This window comes from Oryza sativa, chromosome 4 (assembly GCF_034140825.1).
Source record: "Oryza sativa Japonica Group chromosome 4, ASM3414082v1".
Taxonomy (NCBI): Eukaryota; Viridiplantae; Streptophyta; class Magnoliopsida; order Poales; family Poaceae; genus Oryza; species Oryza sativa.
In genome coordinates, this window is record NC_089038.1 from 15,667,732 (window position 1) to 15,691,534 (window position 23,803).

The window sequence follows — 23,803 nt, forward strand, 5'->3', positions numbered from 1 at the left end:
GACCAAACTAACGTTGTCGGCTGTCAGTGCAATAGCGGTGGACAGCCAAGCTGTGACCGGGGAATCAGCAGCATGGTGGCAGCGACCACTGTCGTGACTGACATCTACGACTGCACAAGCGGGTTCGTCTATTTTGGTATATTTTCACCATTTGTAACCCCCTCCCACCTCCCTCCGAACTAAATCCACATTTTTAGCTATAGTTCGTCTATTTTCACCATATGTACACTCTCCTCCTTCAAAACCCAGGCACCTACATAAGCCTAAACTCAGTCCAAAGCAGAGTAAAGAAGCAAGTGGTGACCCCCCCCCCAACCAAATTTTGGTGTAGCTTCGCATGGGAAAAGCATGTTGCTCGAGATTCGAATGCCACACTACAATCCTTGGTGGATTTTGGTTAGGCGCATTGCTTCCTGTTCACGGAGGCCAAGGCTCGTCTCTTCCTGTGCACGGATTTTGGTTAGGAGCATGTCCATCAACGTTTCAAACCAAGAAGGTTGGCATGAGTGTCCAAGTCCAAATGAACAACCAGGGGAGGATAAGACATACATGATATTTTAGTGTTAGGCTTGACGGGGCCCACCATATACCAAGTATTATACGGAGTCAAGCCTGATATACGGAAGGTATTCCGAATAAGGAAAGAGAAGCAAAGTCCTACATGGACACTATAAGGACTAGTCGGATTGCATCCAAACTTGTCTTCCTAGTTCTACTTGGACAAGGGGCACCCAGGGATATAAATACAAGACCTCCTAAAAGGAGAGGCGGCACATCTAGACAGATCAATAGGAGTATGGCTATTACCTGTCTGTTAAGGTGCCTGAACCTATATAAAATTCCTTGTCTCCCATCTCTTTTACCTCAATCTCGCGTATACACTAGCATCAACGATCTGCATACTCTACAAAATATCGTAGGCGGGTATAGTCCATTAACAACGTCCATGTTACTTCAGCCCTTATGAAGTCTCGGGCATTTCATCAACAAGGTGGCCTACCACCTTTATCTGTTAGCTGACATCGCAGTGTGCTGAAGTGCTTCCATTGTTAGAATTACTTGCCACCATTGCAAGCTGCGATCCAAGATGCACCAGCCACCAACGGCATAGCCGTCACATCCAGGATCAAGCTTAAGTTCATTTTAATTTGGTGTCCCTAATTGGTATTTTTTTACTATTAAGAGTAACTCCACCCCTAAAAAGGAATGGATTGTGGAGGATAATCAAAGGGATAAACAAAGGTTTTTCTCTTTCCATTCCCTTCTCACTCTGGCCTGGTGCCTCAGCTTCCTAGGGTGGTAGGGCCTTGGCCACTAGTTTGGCAATTGTACAACCTTCACAACCTCGTTCACCTCCTAAATTGTAGCCGTAACACTATCATTGCCATGGCTAGCACAACCAAGATGCAGGGGTATAGCTAGTTCAGCATCCAATGCATACTCCTTACTCCTTGCCAATGTCTTTATTCGTTGCCTCCATCTACAAGCCTCCATGCATCCTTCCTAGTGGGCTGAGGCCCTCGCTACCACACTTTATTGATAAAATTTGAACGAGTTGAAACTTACAGTTGTGCTCTGTCCAGCTAATGGCTTGCTTTTCCATGTCATAGACGACCACCTTATTTGAGATGATCATGTCTGAAAAAAAACAGAACAATGGCTCTAGCACAAAAAAAAATATGAAAAAGGAATTTTCTTTTGGACAGTGATATATGCAAACCTCCCAAAAGGATCTTATCCTTGTGTCCCTGTTTTCCAGCATCTTGGAATCCAAAGCAATACTGGTTACCCTGCTCCAAACAAGTCTAAGTGTGATGAACATATATCTCTAGACTTGCACTATAAAATATTAAGCAAAAGCATGTATACCAAACAGAGTAGCATGCATGACTGAAATAACTAACTGTCAGTTGATTGAGAATTGCAGAAGTCAGAACTCTTGTCCTCTACACATTTTCATGGAGATTATCAATTGGTTATGTGGTGCATCTAGTTACTTGGACCAAAATGGGACTCTTCACGTATGAAACAAGAACTAAAATTTGACAGCTGAAGGTGAAACTCTAAACCGTACAGTTACTTTTGGAGATATCATCGTCTATTTAATGTATATAGATTATTTATTATCTCTCTTGTAACTAATTAAACAATTCTCTACATTATACTGCCAATGGCGATGAGCCTAAGTTACTCTGTCAGTACAATTAAGAAAAAAATATGACACGAAGTGCATATATATTCAATTTAGCGAATGTTTGTTAATGGGTACCCATTATATGACTAGCACATATATCTATGTAGCACAAGATGTGGCCCGCAATATGTATGGGATATAATCCATGGTTGGACTCTGAACTATTTTAGCATCATATAATTGTTTCATGTTTCATTTTTGTGATGTGTTGATAAATTCATCCCAAATTAAAGAGTCACATTCTAAAATGAATAATAGAAATAATTAAAAGCTTAAAAGAAATATCATACACTAAAACATGTTCAAGAAAAGTTTGAATGTGGCTTAGAGTACCTTTCTTAAATCCTCCATGCTCTAAAATGTCACCTCAGTTTTTCCTTGATTTTTTCAGAGCATCCTAAACTATTTTAATGCAACAAAAAAATTTCAGAGTTTATGAAAATAAAAAACCTAAAAACAAGCATGTCCTCTCTTTGGGCCAATTCTATCCATCTGCTTCCTGTCCTCCTCCCTCGGCTCATGAGCAAAGTCCCCTCCTTCTCCTGGGCCTCCCTTGCTCGGCCTAGGTGGGCACGGCCCAGCTAGCCCAGGAAGTCGTTGCATCATCGTCTTCCGCCTCCAATCTGCTAGTTCAGTTTCCCTCTCCTAGCTAGCACTAGCACCACCACCGAGGTTGATCTGCCTTGCCAGACGTCTCTCCTCCAAATTGATTTCAAAAATCATTTCCCTACTTGCATCTGTCCAATTCTGCCATATTTTCCCCACTATTAATTTGGCTTTATATCGCGGATTTGAAACCTCCCAATTCATAGCCGCCGTTAATGGCCTATGGCTCCTCCCACGACCATTCCCCTCCTTCCTCTCCCAGCCTATAAAATGGCGTCGTCTTCCTCCCTTCCATCCATTTTCGCAGCCACCTCGAGCTCTCTTGCTCTCCTGGCATCTCGACTGCGCCGGCGAGCTCCGGCGCCCTTTCCAGTAGACCGACCCAAGCCACGTACGGAAGACCACAGCGCTGCCACCCCTGGCCGCGGATTAACCTCCTATAACCCAGCAACCCCACCATTTTGCCTGGAGATCGCCGGAAGTTCCTCCTTGCTAGTGATCAGAGAAGAACGCCGTCTTCTTCCTCCTTTGGCAGTCCCTCCCGCCTTGCCAGAGCACCGCCCCGCTGCATTAACTTGTCTCCCTTCGATGTCAGCCTTCGATTCCCTTGTCATCCTCTTCCTCAACCGTGCGTTCTTGTCAAGTGAAGACCATCGGAACGCACCCGCGCCATCGACCCGAATGACATCACCACTATCTTCCTCTAGCCACTGTCCCCTCCTCGTCCAAGTGCTTCCCGTCGTCACCCTCACCACCATCTCCCTCAAGTCCGCAGCGCCAATCCCTCCGTTGTCCCCTCGTCGTTGACCAGTTGCTGTCGTGGCTGCTCAAGCTCGCCATTGTCTTCCTCGCCAACAATTCCCTCCTCGCTATTTCGGTTGTCGACATGTTTGTGGCGAGAATCTGGTTTCCGCTCTTTCCCTCCTATTTTCCTTGCCTTAGGTGACTACCGGTCATGTGCCGCAGTCGCTGGTTATCGTCTCCATCCACATGTAGCTGCGTTTTCACGCACGTGACTGCTTGTTTGGTGTCATGTGGGATCCAGTCTTCAGTCTTTTCTCTGAGGCTTACACGTAGGTGCACTTTTCCCGTGGATCGTCTCGGTGAACCTGATCCACGATGAACTAGCCGTCTGACCCGTGGGTCCTGGTTGTCAGTCACTCAATTCTTTCTCTCCTCGAGCGATGTTGTGTTACACATAATTTATGGGAACAATAATAATTAAACAATTCGGAAATCTTAATTTAAACTACAGTTAAATTTTGGATGGCCGTATCTTGGCCATATGAGCTCCAACTTGACCAGTTTAACTTTTGTTATAACTTAAATTACCCATGTATGTTGCTTTTATGTCTTGTTATCATTTATTTCTTAGAGTTGTGGCCTTGTTTTGTTGCTCCTATGGTTGTTGTCATTTCGGAGGTTCCAGTCATGCAGTTCATGTTCGTTGCTGAAGTCTCAGAAGTTTGTTTCGTTGAGCAAGGGAAGTCACACTCTCCTTATCAAATCCCAATTTACGGAAAGTATTTTAATTTAAATTTTTGCATTCACTTTTGTCGGTGACATGGGGCCGGGGGTATCGTGACTAGAGGCTTGGGTAGCCGCGGTCGCCTACGTGGCCTGACCCCCTCGGGGGGTCGGGCCCGAGGGTGACGTGGCCACCCCCCCCTCTCTCTGTCTCCCCGAGGGGTCGGGCTGCTCCCGTTTCGGCCCCGAGGGCTGGGGCGCCCCGACCCCCTGCGGTGTTGGCGCCACGTGTGTAGGTTAGGTGAGCAGCAGCGCTCACCTAACCGCATTTATAGCAGGTTAGGCGAGCGCGCTACGCCGCATTCAATGCGGCGCAGCGCATGCTTACCCGGTCCGTGACCAGTCGCGGTATGTGACCGGTCACAGATCGGTCAGATCGCGGGATGGGTGGCAACAGGCGGCCTGTCGCGCGCCTCGCCCTGTCCCGTCAGAATGATGAGAGCTTCCTGGCTCTCGTCTCTAGCCGGAGCTGGCGTGCTGACTCCTGGAGTTGGTATGTCAGTCCCGGTCAGATCCATTCTAGGCTTCAGCACAAGCATGGCAAGGAAATCGCTGGCCATTAAATGAAGGTTGAAATGGGCGTCCCCCGGAAAAGCGGACGAGCGGGGCAAGAGACGTGCGCTCTGCTTGTCAAAGGTCACTTCCGGCTGTAGACTAGCCCTCATTATAAAAAGAATGTTTCCTTTCTTAGGCAGCTAGAGGCCCATGTGGTGACCCCTAACCAGATAAAAAAGGAGGCCCAGGCCTAAGGAGGAGGGAGAGGGATTTTGGGAGGAGCCTGCACTCTCGCTCGCTCTCGAGCTCACTGTAATCCTTCACACACAGATCCACCAGAACACAGGAGTAGGGTATTACGCTTCTCAGCGGCCCGAACCTGTCTACGTCGCCCGTGTCTTGTGCGATTCTTCTCGCTGACGTTCCTCAGATCGAGGGCGAAGAACCTCACTCAGCGCCCCCGGCCGAACCGACAAAGGGGGGCCTGCGCGGTCTCCCGGTGAGGAGCCCTAAGCTCCGTCAACTTTATTAAGTTTATTGTGTTATAACTGTTTTACTTAGCCTTTCCTATATTTTTTGTTATTGCCTTATTTATTAAATATTGAGTAATTACCTTTGACAACCCTAGAAAACCATAACTATCTAGTGACTACTCTATGTGCGGTGCTTATTAGAGATTTTAGGATTATGCTTAGCAATGCTCTAAGAGAAACATATAGTTGTTTCCTAATGATCTAGACTTTGGGAATAACCATATAATCTTGATTAATGGTGGATTAGAGGCTTGTTGTTAGCCTGCACATGTTGGACTTCTTTTCATAATTCTCAAACTTGTTTTAGGTTGGGCTCAATGTGCTTGGTTCTGTTAGTCGCACCTTGGCCATCATATATAAGGATCGTTCTTCGGACCTATGTTACAAAGCATATTCCTTACAACCACATGTCTAGTGGGTAAGGCTTAACTCATAGCTTAATATGGTCAGAAATAAAAAGACATGGATGATCAGAGTATAATCTATTCGAATAGCCAAGCCCTCGGTTATGGGCAAGCTTAGCAATGTCCCAAGTTAGAGATTTTATTTAATTAAACTGGAATGATTGGAACTGCAATTTGATGGCTTGGGTTAACGCATGTTCGTGCAAGTGTGCAGCTTGACTAAAAAATTTGACTAGATTGGGATCATGCTTTGAAATGTGTTTTAAAACTAAACTATTTAAAAATGGGTTTTATGCAAAAGTCAACATGTATCATTATTCCTTGTACCCATTTGCATTATGTGTGCATTTCTTGGTGTGGCTTGCTGAGTATGGTGGTTGCACTCATTCTTACTCAATCTTTCATCCTGTAGTCAGACAAGCTTTGAAGAAGTCATAAGTGGAGTCCTAGCTTATAGCACTGTTGAGCGCCTGTGAAGATGGAGTCATACATCCTCTAGTCCGCTGTTGTTTTTCTTTTGTTGACAGACCTAATGTGCCTATATAATAATATAGATATCATCGTGATAATTAATAAAGATGTGGCTTTTGTATCAAGTCTGTTGTGGTGACCACGGATTTTCCTACGACGGGGATTAATGCACTAGCGTTCGGAAAAGGTATTTTCTGGCCATGACAAGTTTGAAGTGTTAAGTTGTCAGAATTAATAAGACAAGGCAATACCAATTTGTGAACAAATTGTTATACCAACTTTGGTAGAGCATAGGGGTGAAATGTCATTACCTCATATTCAAGAAGGTAATCATATGGATACACGTCCAGGCTAAGATCATTCTCGAAATTGAAAGTTATCTTTGGAAATTTATCATCAACACTGCACAAGAAAACAACAACATAGTTAGAATAATCACAAAGTAAAATGGAATAATTATATTCTACCATCTGAAGACTAAGTTGCATATAATATACCCCATCCCTCAGAACTATGGAACAGTCTAAGTAATCCCAACATAAATAGGAAACCCTCTAAATAAACCCCTACTGCACTTTTGACATAGGTTTTGCTGCTGTAGCAGATGAAATAGCAGTTTATGTGTCTTTTACCGAGTAAATCGTATAATGAAAACAATTTCCACTACTGCTTCTCCATCGTACCTTATATTTTGTCTGAAACTCATATAGAAAAGCGAAAGTTTCTTTTACTTTTATTTTTACTCTAAGGTTTTGGTAATTTGGGCAACTTCACCCATTTAGAGTATTATTCAAGACTTAAAATTGTACATAACAAAGCTTCGGTTTGAGTAGGCAGCGTTCTTTATTAGGTTATGACCCAATGGGAATTTTTAGAGAATTACTGGTTTTCCTCACGTTCAACAAATGGATAGGATACTTGGGTATCAAAACAGTGGTAATGTTAGCGGACTACTAACAAATTGGAGTTATTTGATGGATAAAGTGGAATTCAGAGGCATTGAAAAGATTGAATTAACTCAATATGAATCCAATGAATCTTCTGGTATATAGTCCATTGGTGAATATAATGTCTCTGCACTATAGATTTTGTGTTATAGAGTATACCTTCCAAGAAAATGAAAACATTCAAAATTGTACATAGCACCCAAGGTTATATCCGGATGCTTGGCAAATACCTGCAATTGGTTGAGAGTTATATGTAAACGTAATTGCAAACAATTCTACCACTAGAAAAGAATAGCAGGTCTTTTGCCATACCGCAAGTATTGTTGGAATTAATGAATGGGCCTTAGCCCACTCGAAGATTAATTCTTTGGAAAATCACAAAAGCCCACCTCATGGGATGGCATGCATGTGGAGTTTAGTACCACCTTGCTTATTCTAGGAGAGGGGGACCTCCTTAAAAGGGAGGATGCCCTCCTAGCCACTTGAAGCATGTGTGGTGGAGAGAAGAGGGGAAACACACGCGCGCACTCGCTCGCCTCGCCTCGCCTGGCAGGGCAGGCGGCGCGCGTGCACGACGTACGCGTCGAATGGTCCGAAAAAAGTTGGCTCCTCACCCTTGCGCAGATGCAGCCTCCTTTTGCAGTTTTGTTTTGCTGCAAATTCGGATTCGTTTTTGTTTTGGAAACGTTCCGAAAAATCCGGTGCGTGCAAACGGCGTGGAGTCCGGATAAGTTACGCGCGACTTATCCGGTTCGGTTACGCGCAGTAGAGATCGTGCGGGCGCCCTGATCAAGCGACCCTTCTCTATATAAACCGACCCGCCGTCTTCACGCAATATACGCGAAATCAATCTAGGGTTTGCCTCCTACTCTGTACTGCGCCGTCGCTCGTAGACTACTCCATCCCGCTCGCCGGCGTGCACCAGCGATCGGGAGAGCAGGTCTCCGGAACCTCTGCCTTTGACGTCCTGCACCGGGAGAAGGCGGCAATAAGGTTTTTGGGAAGCGCTTCGCGCGACTGCTCCCTGTTCGTTCGCGACGGCTCGCCTTCCTCTTCGCTCGCGTGTTTCGTGCCTTCGTAGACACCTGCGAAAAGTTTCGACCAAGCAGCCGGTCTTTTCGTCACCTCGGTACGTGTTCAATATGTTGCGCATATTTGATCTGTTCATGTTATACTGTGTAGTTTACATGTGTAGATCTAATGATGCGTTCATGCTAGTTTTCATCTGTAATGTCATGATTTATTTATGGAATAAATTAAATCATTATATGCCTATAATCTCAACAGTCCAAAAACCTTATTATAGGCACTGTGATTTTACTATGGCTGGTTTTGCCGATGCACTGAGGCCGGATAAATTCACCGGTGTGCATTTTAAGAGATGGCAGATCCGGGTCACTCTGTGGCTGACAGCTATGAAATGCTTCCGGGTGAGTACTGGCAAACCTGAAGGAGTTCTTACTGCTGAACAGCAGAAGCAATTCGAGGAAGCCACTACTCTCTTTGTGGGATGCATTCTTAGCGTTCTTGGCGATCGTCTGGTCGAGGTGTATATGCATATGACCGACGCTAAGGAGTTGTGGGATGCACTGAATACTAAATTCGGTGCTACTGATGCTAGCAATGATCTGTATATCATGGAGCAGTTTCATGACTACAAGATGGCTGACAACCGTTCTGTAGTCGAACAGGCTCATGAGATACAAACCATGGCTAAGGAACTCGAACTCCTTAAGTGTGTCTTACCCGACAAATTTGTGGCTGGGTGCATTATTGCGAAACTACCTCCATCTTGGAGAAGTTTCGGTACTGCACTCAAACACAAGAGACAGGAATACTCCGTTGAGGGGTTGATAGCGTCTCTTGATGTTGAGGAGAAAGCTCGGGAAAAAGATGCCGCGTCTAAGAGCGATGGTGGGCAGTCCAGCGCCAATGTTGTGCACAAGGCCCAGAACAAGAGCAAGGGGAAATACAAAGCTCAGCAGACCACCAACTTCAAGAAGCAGAAGAAGAACAACAACAATCCTAATCAGGATGAGAGGACTTGCTTTGTGTGTGGCCAAGTTGGTCATCTGGCTAGGAAGTGTCCACAGCGCAAGGGGATGAAGGCACCTGCAGGGCAGACTTCTAAGTCTGCTAATGTGACCATTGGCAACACTGGAGATGGAAGCGGGTATGGTAATTTACCTACTGTTTTTTCAGTTAATCAATCTACTAATTGGTGGGTTGATACTGGGGCCAATGTACATGTTTGTGCTGACATCTCATTGTTTTCTTCTTATCAGGTCGCACGGGGTTCCACCGTCCTAATGGGGAATGGGTCACATGCTTCTGTTCATGGTCTTGGCACGGTAGATCTGAAGTTTACTTCGGGAAAGATCGTGCAGCTGAAGAACGTGCAGCATGTCCCTTCTATCGATAGGAATCTTGTTAGTGGCTCCCGTCTGACTAGAGACGGATTTAAGTTGGTTTTTGAGTCTAATAAAGTAGTCGTGTCTAAACATGGATATTTTATTGGTAAAGGTTATGAGTGCGGAGGCCTGTTCCGCTTTTCCCTTTCTGATTTCTGCAATAAGTCTGTGAACCATATTTGTGGCAGTGTGGATGATGAGGCTAATGTTTGGTATTCACGTTTATGTCATATTAATTTTGGCTTGATGTCTCGGCTTTCCAGCATGTGTTTAATTCCTAAGTTTTCCATTGTCAAAGGTTCTAAGTGCCATAGTTGTGTGCAATCGAAGCAACCTCGCAAGCCTCACAAGGCTGCCGAGAAGAGAAACTTGGCACCACTAGAACTCCTACATTCAGATCTTTATGAAATGAATGGGGTGTTGACGAAGGGTGGAAAACGATATTTCATGACATTGATTGATGATGCTACTACATTTTGCTATGTGTACTTGTTGAAAATGAAAGACGAGGCTCTAGACTATTTTAAAATTTATAAGGCAGAAGTTGAAAATCAACTTGACAGAAAGATAAAAAGGCTTAGGTCTGATCGTGGTGGAGAGTTTTTCTCGAACGAGTTTGACTTATTCTGTGAGGAACATGGCATCATACATGAGAGGACGCCTCCCTATTCTCCCGAGTCTAATGGGATTGCTGAAAGGAAGAACCGCACACTGACTGACTTGGTGAATGCCATGTTAGACACCGCGGGACTGCCTAAGGCATGGTGGGGGGAGGCATTGTTGACCTCAAATCATGTGTTAAACAGAGTTCCTAACAGAAATAAGGACAAAACACCATATGAGATATGGATTGGTAGAAAACCATCACTTTCTTATTTGCGCACATGGGGGTGCTTGGCGAAAGTCAATGTACCAATAACGAAGAAGCGCAAACTTGGACCTAAGACTGTGGACTGTGTCTTTCTGGGATATGCTCATCATAGCATTGCCTATAGATTTTTAATAGTTAAATCCGAAGTACTGGACATGCATGTTGGTACAATTATGGAGTCTCGTGATGCTACCTTCTTTGAGAGCTTTTTCCCAATGAAGGATACACATAGTGGTTCGAACCAACCCTCTGAAATAATTCCCAGTTCAATCACACCACCAGAACAAACTGAACATACACATGAACTTGTCTCTGAGGAGGATGTCAGTGAAGCTCCTCGAAGGAGTAAGAGACAAAGGACGGCTAAATCTTTTGGTGATGATTTCACTGTGTACCTCGTGGATGACACTCCTAAGTCAATTTCAGAAGCATATGCATCTCCTGATGCAGACTACTGGAAGGAGGCTGTCCGTAGTGAAATGGATTCCATTATCGCTAACGGGATTTGGGAGGTGACAGAGCGACCCTATGGGTGTAAACCTGTGGGGTGCAAGTGGGTGTTCAAGAAGAAGCTTAGGCCTGACGGTACTATTGAAAAGTACAAGGCTCGGCTTGTTGCTAAGGGCTATACTCAGAAAGAAGGCGAAGATTTCTTTGACACTTACTCACCTATTGCTAGATTGACCACAATTCGTGTGCTACTTTCCCTAGCAGCCTCACATGGTCTTCTCGTTCATCAAATGGACGTTAAGACAGCTTTTCTTAATGGAGAGCTGGATGAGGAGATCTATATGGATCAACCTGATGGGTTTGTAGTTGAAGGTCAAGAAGGCAAAGTGTGCAAATTGTTGAAGTCTTTGTATGGTCTGAAACAAGCTCCTAAGCAATGGCATGAGAAATTTGACAAAACATTGACATCTGCAGGCTTTGCAGTCAATGAGGCAGATAAATGTGTGTACTATCGCCATGGTGGGGGTAAGGGAGTTATTTTGTGCTTGTATGTTGACGACATACTGATATTTGGGACAAACCTTGAGGTGATAAATGAGGTTAAATCATTCTTGTCTCAAAATTTTGATATGAAGGATTTGGGAGTAGCTGATGTTATCTTAAACATTAAGCTAATTAGAGGTGAGAATGGGATTACACTCTTGCAGTCCCATTATGTGGAGAAGATCTTGAATCGCTTTGGCTACATTGATAGTAAGCCTTCTCCAACACCTTATGATCCTAGCTTGTTGCTTCGCAAGAACAATAGAATTGCTAGGAATCAACTGGAATACTCCCAAATTATTGGCTCGTTGATGTACCTGGCTAGTGCAACTAGGCCTGATATCTCCTTTGCTGTGAGCAAGTTGAGCCGATTTACCTCTAATCCGGGAGATGATCACTGGCGTGCGCTTGAGCGAATAATGCGCTATCTGAAAGGTACTGTGGAATTGGGGCTTCACTATACTGGGTATCCTGCGGTACTGGAGGGTTATAGTGATTCTAACTGGATCTCTGATGTGGATGAGATCAAAGCCACTAGTGGATATGTTTTCACACTGGGTGGTGGTGCTGTTTCATGGAGGTCTTGCAAACAGACCATTTTGACGAGGTCAACCATGGAAGCAGAGCTAACGGCACTGGATACTGCTACTGTTGAGGCAGAATGGCTGCGTGATCTATTAATGGATCTGCCTGTTGTTGAAAAACCGGTGCCGGCTATCCTTATGAACTGTGACAATCAAACGGTAATTGTCAAAGTGAATAGTTCTAAGGATAATATGAAATCGTCTAGACATGTGAAAAGACGATTGAAGTCTGTCAGGAAATTAAGAAACTCCGGAGTTATAACGTTGGATTACATCCAAACAGCGAGAAACCTGGCAGATCCCTTCACGAAGGGACTATCACGAAATGTGATAGACAATGCATCGAAGGAGATGGGTTTGAGACCCATGTGAGTTATACTATGGTGGTAACCCAGTCTATGTGATCGGAGATCCCGTGAATTAGATCCTGGGAAGAACAAACCATTAGTAAACTAGAGGAGAGTACCAATATATATACCCTCTCCAAGTGAAGATGCATGTACTCTCGTGAGCTGCAAGGCAGGTTGGCTATGCCTTAATGAGTTCTGTTGGCTTTAATTAGCGAAGATGTTGTCCTGCAGAGCATTCTTGAAAGAACTCACCTTTGTGAGCTTGACTGTTGGTCGCAGTCTATGAAGATTTTGGGTGAATCTTCTAGGAAGCTTACTAAAGACCTAGGAGTATGACTTATATGCTCTACCCGAGGGGTAGTCTACAGACGGTCTAGTACCAGATAAGACTTTGAGTGAAACTTGCTTGCACAAGACTTGCAATTCAAGGCGTAGTCCATTGTTCAAGTTGTGAGTAAGTGTAGCTTGGAGTTCTAGGTGGATGTTCAACCTTAATTGGTCTCCATCGAACCGCTGGTATATAAACAGTACATTGGAAAAGGCAAATCTCAGTGGGATTTTGAGATTTGGTGGGGGATTGTTGGAATTAATGAATGGGCCTTAGCCCACTCGAAGATTAATTCTTTGGAAAATCACAAAAGCCCACCTCATGGGATGGCATGCATGTGGAGTTTAGTACCACCTTGCTTATTCTAGGAGAGGGGGACCTCCTTAAAAGGGAGGATGCCCTCCTAGCCACTTGAAGCATGTGTGGTGGAGAGAAGAGGGGAAACACACGCGCGCGCTCGCTCGCCTCGCCTGGCCTGGCCTGGCAGGGCAGGGCAGGCGGCGCGCGTGCACGACGTACGCGTCGAATGGTCCGAAAAAAGTTGGCTCCTCACCCTTGTGCAGATGCAGCCTCCTTTTGCAGTTTTGTTTTGCTGCAAATTCGGATTCGGTTTTGTTTTGGAAACGTTCCGAAAAATCCGGTGCATGCAAACAGCGTGGAGTCCGGATAAGTTACGCGCGACTTATCCGGTTCGGTTACGCGCAGTAGAGATCGTGCGGGCGCCCTGATCAAGCGACCCTTCTCTATATAAACCGACCCGCCGTCTTCACGCAATATACGCGAAATCAATCTAGGGTTTGCCTCCTACTCTGTACTGCGCCGTCGCTCGTAGACTACTCCATCCCGCTCGCCGGCGTGCACCAGCGATCGGGAGAGCAGGTCTCCGGAACCTCTGCCTTTGACGTCCTGCACCGGGAGAAGGCGGCAATAAGGTTTTTGGGAAGCGCTTCGCGCGACTGCTCCCTGTTCGTTCGCAACGGCTCGCCTTCCTCTTCGCTCGCGTGTTTCGTGCCTTCGTAGACACCTGCGAAAAGTTTCGACCAAGCAGCCGGTCTTTTCGTCACCTCGGTACGTGTTCAATATGTTGCGCATATTTAATCTGTTCATGTTATACTGTGTAGTTTACATGTGTAGATCTAATGATGCGTTCATGCTAGTTTTCATCTGTAATGTCATGATTTATTTATGGAATAAATTAAATCATTATATGCCTATAATCTCAAGAAGTATTAGTTCTGAATATACAATCTCCGGAAGGTACACCAAGGTTGTACCGCTATCAATGAATGTACCCTTTGTTTTGGTCGTTTCAAAAATATTGGCTGGAAGCTGAAATGTTGTGCCAGCAACATCGATCGACTTGAGGTTCACAAGGTAATATACCTCACTATGTGATAGAATAGTGAATTGATGTGAGTTAGTGTGTGTGGTGTGTGAGTGGGCTCAAAAGTTCCAGATGCCTTGCTGCTTTTAATTTTCAGAAGATACAGATAAACATGATAAGTACTTCTATAAAAACTATACATATTCCCACAAATTTGTAAATCCATGCTTTGGGTCTAGTGATTATTATACAGATTCAAAATGGATACTATAGCATTAGTTTGGTGGAAACAACAATAGAACCAAACAAGGTTGGTTATGATCTTTGTGTTGGAATCACGAGCCTGGGTTACACGCAGAAAGACATGTATTCTCAAAAGGTTACAACATGTAAGAAGGCATACGTGCACTACAATACAAATTGATATTATATGCATATATCCCTACTTGTCATAAACCCAACATCCAACAGGGACTGGTGGAGAGCCAAGATCATGTACTAAAGTATATAAATAGGTTTTTTTTAAAATTATAGTTTAAGGTTCTAGCGATTCCAGCCTAACAGCACCCTTCAGTCCATGTTGAAGACAGCCAACATAAATTTTCACATAGCTCTGTGCATTCAAAACTTTGAAACATTGCGCCTAAAAAGAACACTCAAGAACAATAACACATAATTTTTTTTCACAATGTTTGTACCAGAGATGTACCACTTGACACAGTTCATGTTTAAGTGGATAAATGCATCATATTTTAGGGGGTTGATAAATGCTTCTTAAACAAGTATACCAGAAGAAGCTATAACCAGGGTAAAATTATATGTATTTAAAGTAGATCCAAATTAAATTGTGACCATAAAAGAAACATAATAATTAATAGCAGAGAAGTACATGGTTAACTCACTTATTCTTTACTATAGGTGTTGTTTTTACTTTTGGCTCCACCACTTCTCCTATAGCAAAAATTCCACCACCATTTGTGGAATCAAGGCAATGAGAAAATATTTTCTTTGTCTTCCCTGCTGCAGCCAATTGTGATAGCAATGTCTGATTTGAATTGCCAAAACCAATAATTCCATCAATCGCTAGTTCTGAATTGTTTAAGCTTCCAGTTTGTTGTTAAACCACACCTAGAAGCACAGGGGAGCCATTTCGTCGAATTATTATCACGGATTTGCCCCACGTCCCTAAAAATATGTTTGCTAAAAAATATTCTTCTACTGCATAGGATAGATTACTTTCCAAGCCATTTGTTAAGATTGTTTCTCAAGTAGACAATCCACAAAAATAATCTAGTAATAATTTGTTTCAAACATGGCCTTAGTGGGCCAACTTATATAGTACACATTCTTAGATAGCACAGCTACGATAAAACACAATTAATACAGCCTACCCACCTTATGGAGAACAAGGCATAAAAAATATCAAAATATACCTATGACCGCCATAACCAATTATTGTCATGTGATGAGTTCATCAGAGATTTACATGAAAAGAAAATAAATATATTTACACAAAACCCATAACCGGCATCAACGCCAATTTCTAAACCAGCAGAGGCCAGCCGACACTAGTGATCTCGGCTATCAATACCGGTGGCTGAACCGACAGCGATGCTCAGGCTATCATAGTGAATTCATATAGATTTGGTAAATGCCCAACCCGGCTGGCATGAAATGGCATTAATAGTCAATAATTGTTGGAACTATGCATGGCAACCCGTAGTGATGGGTGATAGTGATTAGCTCATGTGTGCTAGTGCAATAAAATACCATTCATTTGAAAAAGAACTAGTGTGTTGTGTGATGCAACATCCAATGGTAGCCCCCCACAGGACCATTCATATGAAAAAGAACTAGTGTGTTGTGTGGTGCAACATCCAATGGTAGCCCCCCACAGGAGCATTAACTTATGCCATGTCTCTTCTGCTCCTTCTCTGGATTATAGCCATGGATTTGCTCAACGCCTCTAAAATTGAACATTCCTCTATTGCATGTATACTTATTGGTCCACTTGTTCTAAGCTATCTGTTGAATATATTTCTCAAAATATTTAGTCTATCCCTATAATCAAAGTAGATAATCCATAAAAAAATACAGTCAATAATCAATTTCAAGCAGGGCCTAAGTGGGCAAACTTATATAGTACGACTTCTTGAAAAGAATATCTACAATAAAAGACAATCAATACAGCATACCCACCTTACAGACAATAGTGAACAGAAAATATATGTATGGTTTAATTATTGCCATGTGATGCTGTAAAATAATGCTTCAGATTTAATAAGACAATACAACTACAGAAACTCCAATCACCATCGGTTCGTAGTTGATGCATCACTATCAGTTTTTGAACTAGAAGAGGTCATCCAGCAGTGGTGGCCTCACCTACCACTACCGGTTGATGAACCGACAGTGATGCTAGGTCTATCATAGCCCATACACATGGGTTGGTAGGGAAAAAATATCCAAGCCAGCATGAACCGGCATTATATATAGTTAATCACTGCTAGTCTATAGTAACCGTTAGACCGGCAGTGTTTGCCTACTGTGTACTAGTGCAATGAAATGTCTTTTGTATGAAAAGGAATATTGTAAGTGCCATCAATATGAAAGTGCTCGACTCTATAAAATGCCATCAACATGCAACCACTCGACTCTATGAAATGCCATCAACAAATATGAGTCAAATTTGGAAGGAGTCCAAATTTGAAAAGATTGGAGTTTGATTTGTAAAGGGATAAGTTGTATACTTGTTCGGGTAGGTTTTCTATGAGATTAGAATTACTTATCCATGTTGAATTCGTGGCTTTGTGCAGCCACTTCAAGGTATAAAAAAAAGAGGGGTTGAGGCCTCTTGGTACCATTTTGTGAGATAACAGTTTTGAAAAAAAAAAGGGTTTAGCCTAAATTTTGAGTATAGTCGAAAGTTGATAGATGAGTGTTACTGTTACACTTTGTGAGCACAATTAGAAGCAATAAAGTTGATTTACTTCTAAAAAATTGTTTGATTTGTGTTTTTCTTTGTTTCGGTAGTTAGACTAGTAGCATCCTTGCGGTCTGACTGGCGGCGCCACAGCGGTGACACAGGCAACTTTTAGATGGTTGGACCGGCAGTGTCAGGCGAAGGGAGAAGCAAGGCGATTGGACCGGTGACTCTACACCGGTCAGACCGACAGGACTAGAGTGGTCAGACCGGTGCACACAAGTTAGTCAACTAGACTTCATCGTGGACTCTGTAAGGTTAGAGGATTATTTTTATTCCATTTTGGTTTTTGGTGTATGTACCATTCACCACTCTCTGGTAGGTTTGGTTATTGTGTTTCGATCTTATAAATATGAGTTATATGTTATGCCACCATACATGTTATTTTTCTACCTTTTCTCCATCGCTGTGAACTAACCATTAAGGGGCCTATGTTGTCCTCTAATGGAAAGTTCATTTCACCATAAACAGCAACAGGCACTCACGAAAGTCTGTCGAGGGTGTAACAGAGTTATCAAAGGTGTTTTGGTCACTGTGTAAAAAACAAAAGAAGTCTGTCAAGGGTATAACTATGTTCTCAATGATATTTTGGTCATTTTATAAAAACTAGAGACATAATTTGATGTTAACCATGATGTGATGGTAAAAATGAAAGAGTATTGCACGTATGGAAAACATATTGTTGAACTATTGCTTATCAATGGCATTTTACAATCGAGCACTTCTGTTGTAAATCAATAAATTTCATGTACGAAAATGGTTGTAATACATTGATGTGTCATGCTATGAGTGCATCTAGATTTTTTATAACTTCCATTTAGCTAAATCAAACGGTTGTGATGATTGTCAGTAAAAATTTAGTAAGAAAAACTTAGTACGTGTAGCAGTGCTATTTCTTTAATAACTCACCCAAATGTGACACTGGTGCTGGTTGGCTGAGTCTGCCCATTCCCATACAGTTGATGATAGTGCAGAAGATCAGTGAAAAGGATGCCCATTGTTAAGCCACCATCAGAGTACGCCGCGATGTACGGACAACGTAAGGTCATGTTGCATGGTGGTCGCGAAGTGCATATTGTATCATCACATTTCACCTCTTTTGAACTTACTGAGCTCCTGGGGTCATAAAATGTCAGCTTTCTCTGCACACAAGCAGATACACATACCCATGACAAAAACAAAAACATATTACAAAGCAATTTTGCAAAGCAGATTTTGCAAGCAGATTAATGGACTGAAACTAAAGAAACACTAGAAGGAAACCTACCAATATGTCGCTCTCGTGAGAGGGCATTGCTTGCAGGAGATGCTGTTAACCCAAAATGCCTCACTACCGGTGTCCACCTGTACATAGTACTTCACGGCGGGTGTCCCGATCCCTATATCTGTGTAGTATAATCTATGCCAAGATCCATTTGTTATCCCTAATAACCACACCAACCAACCAAGCAAACACAGACATGACCAAAGGCAGAGATGATTAAAGCATACCCAGTGCCGTATGGGATGCTGAAGCCACCAAGTGGGAGCTCCGAAGCCATAAGGTTATGGCGACGATGGCGGTTCCCATCATGGATTTGTAATGCACCTATGTCGCTCCCCTTGTACACACCGTCCACGATATGGAATTTGCGGCGCACCTGGAATACACCATTAGCCATGGTACCACGAGTAGAGGATGCTACCACCACTAGAGCCGAAATGATTGTTGATAACAACAAAGGAGCTGCCATCTCTTCAGCAAAGTACGTATCATCCCTTCCCTTTTGTATTTTATGGAGTTTTAAATGGTAATTGTTGGTTCGTCATCTGGTCCTCATCTATGGCAATGGGCTGCTCTATGAGCTTCAATATGAATGGGTAGGGGCATGCTAGCAAAAGATGTGGGGTACCGTGAACAGGAAATAGCTAAAAGTGGAAGCAGTCACCAATTATTGCCGGGAGAGAGTACGAGGAAACTGGAAACTACATGGTTTTTGCTGTTGAGAAAAATGCACGTGCGTTTTTTCAGATAATGGATATATGTCTAGGCTCTATGTCCATATACACAGCCAAAAAAAAATGCACGTGCATATGTTGCTACGTTCGCATTCTCAAGTCCATCCATTATTTTTTCTGCGGTTTTTTTTTTGCACTTATCTTTTTGTGGCTATGAAAAATGCCATGCATGGCTCTGTTTCTTTTTGGAAAGAAACTTCATATCTACGACAGCCAAAGAGTAGTGACTGGTTGTGTACGTAAACTAAAATCTAGAACTATTAATATGTACTCTACGAAGCTAAAACAACTAGTTCCAACTCAGAATCTAAAAACATATGATCCTGGCAATCTGACTATCTAGCTCAACAAGTAGTTGGAGAAGACTTAACTAGCTACTTGGACTGCTCAATTCTGATCAGACCATCAGCCCTGTTACAATAGAATCAATGAGAAAATTAACTCTGCACTATAGAAATGTCATGTCAGGCCCTGGTGTTTTAGGACCATTAACCTTCTGCATTAACAGCACACACATACATTGCTTGGTGCCTTCGCATAGCAGTAGATAAAACCACAAATCCATCCCACTGGAGAACTGACCGTAGCGTATTAGCTGGTAAGGTATCTTGTGGTGGGACCTGTCCTCTTAGATTCAAATCCCAAACTTAGCATGGGTGCTTGTTGATGGTCCTTAAATCATAATATTTGACCGTCAATACTTACATATAAATAAAACATGGTATCTCACTTAGTGGTAGATATTATTACTAATCATTTCCACTAGTGTAGGTGAAATATGCGTATGCAGGTAATTTGAGGAGAAACCACATCAGTCATGCGACAAAATGCACCTCCGCGCATTCAGGACGCGTTTACACGGATTGGAGGCCCAATAAGTCAATGAAAACCATTTAGGATTGGGCCAAAACAAAGCACAGGTTATTGGGGGCCCATTAAGCAATCTCCCGGCCGAAGAAGAGGCCGGGAGGAGTGTTTTTGGGTTCGGCCGAACCCACCAGTTCGGCCAAACCTGTTCTGGCGCTGTTGATCACCATTTTCCATGTGGACGGCCCTGATTACTTCCTGATGGCGATTCTAGGGCATTTTGGACATTTCGCATAGGCTGTAACCGTCATACCTGCCTATAAAAGGAGGAAGCTCACTCTCATTTCCAGTACACAACTTTGATCTGAATTACATGAGACTCTATTGTATCTTTTTTACATTAGAATAAGGTAGAGAGTGAAGGGAAGCTCTGGAGGAGTGCCCGGAAGTTTGGCGCCCTCTCCGACTTCTTTCTTAACGAGTGTAGCTTCCTAGGAGGAATTCTAGAGGAGTACCGGAGCTGTCGATACACTCTGCTCCGGGTTCGAAGAACTTCTTCTATAAAGTAAGCATTCGTGTTCCTTTCTTATATTATTTAATTACTTTGTCTGAGTAAGATAGATTTCCATCTTTGCGTGTACATTGTTTAGTATTCATACTAAGTGCTCTAGTACTAGGACTCTGGATAAAGAAGGAAGTTCATGTACAAGTATTAGAGTAGTAATTAATAACTTAGACGTGGTGTTTAGGTTAGAGATTACCTTTGTTTGTTGTGTATCCCACGGATTTGTCAGAGGTAGGCGGCAAGTGGTGACAGCCCTGAATCCCGTCCTAGTAATCCTCCACGTTTGGATACATCATAGAGCTATAGCCGGAACCACGCTAGCAGACCAGTAGGGGTCGGTGCCCGAAGCAACAGATAGGGAATTACCTTGCTTAGCGTAGATAATTAAAGCACATAGAAAGTCCTCTCTAGCCTGCCTGCCTATAGTTGTCCTTGGATTCTCTTAGCCTTAGGTAGATTACACACGTTCCCTGAGTTCGATATCCTTTTGGGGTCACCCGAAGGTGAAGTGCTACAGCGGTATTCCGTGTGCTTGCAGATTTATCTGTGGTCATAAGAAATACCAACAGTGCTCTTATTTATGACAAATTATTCTTTCAGTGGTAGTGGTAGGTGATATACCCCTCAACACCGAGACGTTATGCCGGTCTAATCTTCCAAAGTTGAGAATAGGATGGGCATCTTTCGAAAAAAAATTGATACCACTGAAATATAATATGTTGCATACACACAATTACTGTGGTTTTTATTTTGTGTTAAGTCTGATAAAGTTGAAAAGTCTTACACAGTTTACTACTTCCTCCATTCCAAAATGTTGCTACCTAGAATGAGATATGTTATTCATCCTAGAATAACTAATCTGAACAGTCCTAGCCTTCTAGGTAAGAACATTTTGGGACGAAGGTAGTAGAAACTGAAGAAGCTACGAAAAAAGAAATAATAGCATCTGTCTAAGGTATCATAGGCAACTTATAGGGTTAAGACATCAGGCACAATCCTCAAACTCGGCATTACCCTTGTCGGTTTCGGATAATATTTAAGAACAAAGGGTGAGTACTTCTGTAACGTCCCTAGTTTAATTTACCTTGAAAATAGATTAGCCTTGTGAAGTTGTGATGTGATTGCTTGTTTATGAATTTATGTGGCTGAATTAAAATTTACAACCAAATTTCAGTTAGAAGACAAGGCAATTAGAATTGAACCTTTCAAACTTTTGTTCTACGAAATACTAATCTAAAATTTCAGGAAATTATACCAAAAATAATGGATACCGTACCGCCAAAATTTCATGAATTTAGGATGCCGAGATCCACAAGTACTATACCGCTGACCTCTCTAACATGTGCCATCACATTATATTTGATAGATGGGATCCATAAAAAGAATAGCACCCATCCTCATCATGTACATGACCTAGAACAATTAATGGTTTAACAAGCACAGTGCCAAACTAGGACCAAAGGAGATGTTTAACATATGAGCATGTTAATGCCCTACCGAGGCATGCACCGCCTAATCATCAACTCGATGACAATGACCCAAAGCGCATACCCTAGGAGACCCTTCTCATGCTATTTTGCAAAAATCTCAATTGTTTCAAACCCATATCCGCGCGATAGTAATTAGTTATGCATTTTCACCTCAAGCGATGACATCAAGAAATATTTATGTAAGTTCTAAACATAGACAAACATAAAGATAATACTCCCTCCGTTTCGTTTTATTTGACACCGTTGACTTTTTAGCATATGTTTGACCACTCGTCTTATTCAAAAATTTTAAATAATTATTAATTCTTTTCCTATCATTTGATTGATTGTTAAATATACTTTTATGCATACGTATAGTTTTTCATATTTCACAAAAGTTTTTAAATAAGACGAACGGTCAAACATGTGCTAAAAAGTCAACGTTGTCAAATAAAACGAAACGGAGGAGGGAGTACATCTTTAGATTACACAGTAGCCGACCTGCTAAATATCATAGACTAAAAGCAAAGGAAACGTAATTGATTACCGATACACCCATCTAACCATCCCACGGGCAACCGACTAGGGACGACAGCCCTTATTTAACTAAGAACCATCCTGAAAATCTTCAACACCCATAGCAAAGCACTTATCACTGGGTATTAATTTTATCATCGGCATCAAAGTCAACCAACAACAATAATTACTCTCTCCATCCAATTTTGATCAGCACATAATTAAAACCCAAAACAAAATCAGAAATTGATATGCGTATAAAAATGTGAGGACGGTTTTTGTCGGAGTAGAATCACAGAAGAACACACGTGTACGCTGAAGGAGCTGTTGTGCATGGAACCTTATCAATGTGGCTTATATTCACAATGGAAATTATTTTTATTATCCTTGGTCAAAGTAGACAAACCTTATGCGCAGATCAGATCAGTTGGATGAAGGGAGTGGAAAGTAAGAGTCAGTACTAGGGGCTATCAACGAGCCAAGCTCGAGGAAGCTTCCATATGTAGGCTCAAGCTCGCTACAGACTTGAGTCGAGCTCAAGTCAAGCCCTGGTTTGCTGTGAGCTTGAAGCTGAGCTCAAGCTCGGCTAGTTCGAGCTTCGAGCTCTTCTCAAGCCTGCCTGGTGGTGCAGTGAAATACTATAACAGATTCATCCCATTCACTTGAAAAGTTGACACTGTGATGCATGATTAGATGGGGAAAGTAATGCTAGTGATCCTACGTTAAAGCAAGCCACACACTAGTACCAGTACTAGCCATGCTCTTTTTGGGACATGGAATAACAAATGCATGCTCCCTCCATTAAAAAAAAAAAGACAAACCTTGGTTTCCGTGCCCAACATTTGACCGTCCGTCTTATTTTTGAAAAAAATATAAAAAAATTAAAAAGACAAATCACGCATAAAATATTTATCATGTTTTATCATCTAACAACAATGAAAATACAAATTATAAAAAAATTTCATATAAGACGGACAGTTAAAATTGGACACGGAAACCCAGGGTTTGCCTTTATTTTGGGACGGAGGGAGTATGCCCTTCCGCCCTGCCAGTCCTAGTGCTACTCTGGTAGATATATAATTTGAACGGGCAAATTAAGAGAGAGGAGGGAGGAAAAGCCTGCTAGAAAGAACATGCGCTGGATGCTGAGGCTCGCCCAAGAAATTCGAGCTTGAATCAGGATCATAACGAATCAAACTCAAGTAGCTCGTGAGTCTTGAGCTTTTTTGACAGCTCTACTCGGTACATCTATGTACTGGCAATCTCTTACTATCGAATTATGTCCAACACCAAAAAATAACTTAAATGTAAAATACCATTTTGAGGGAGTAAAATGCAATTTGCATAGTCAATTGCCCTCCCTGGAAGGGTCTTCACTCTTCCCTGTCTATCGGCATGTATATCGATCAAAACGCCTTTCAATCTCC

The 23,803-nt window shown here is 42.6% G+C and overlaps 1 pseudogene; it reads right to left on the minus strand.

Annotated features, from left to right (window-relative positions):
* Positions 1–1,233: 1,233 nt before the first annotated feature.
* Positions 1,234–18,762, minus strand: LOC9267642 (aspartic proteinase 36-like; annotated as a pseudogene).
* Between the last annotated feature and the right edge of the window lie 5,041 nt (positions 18,763–23,803).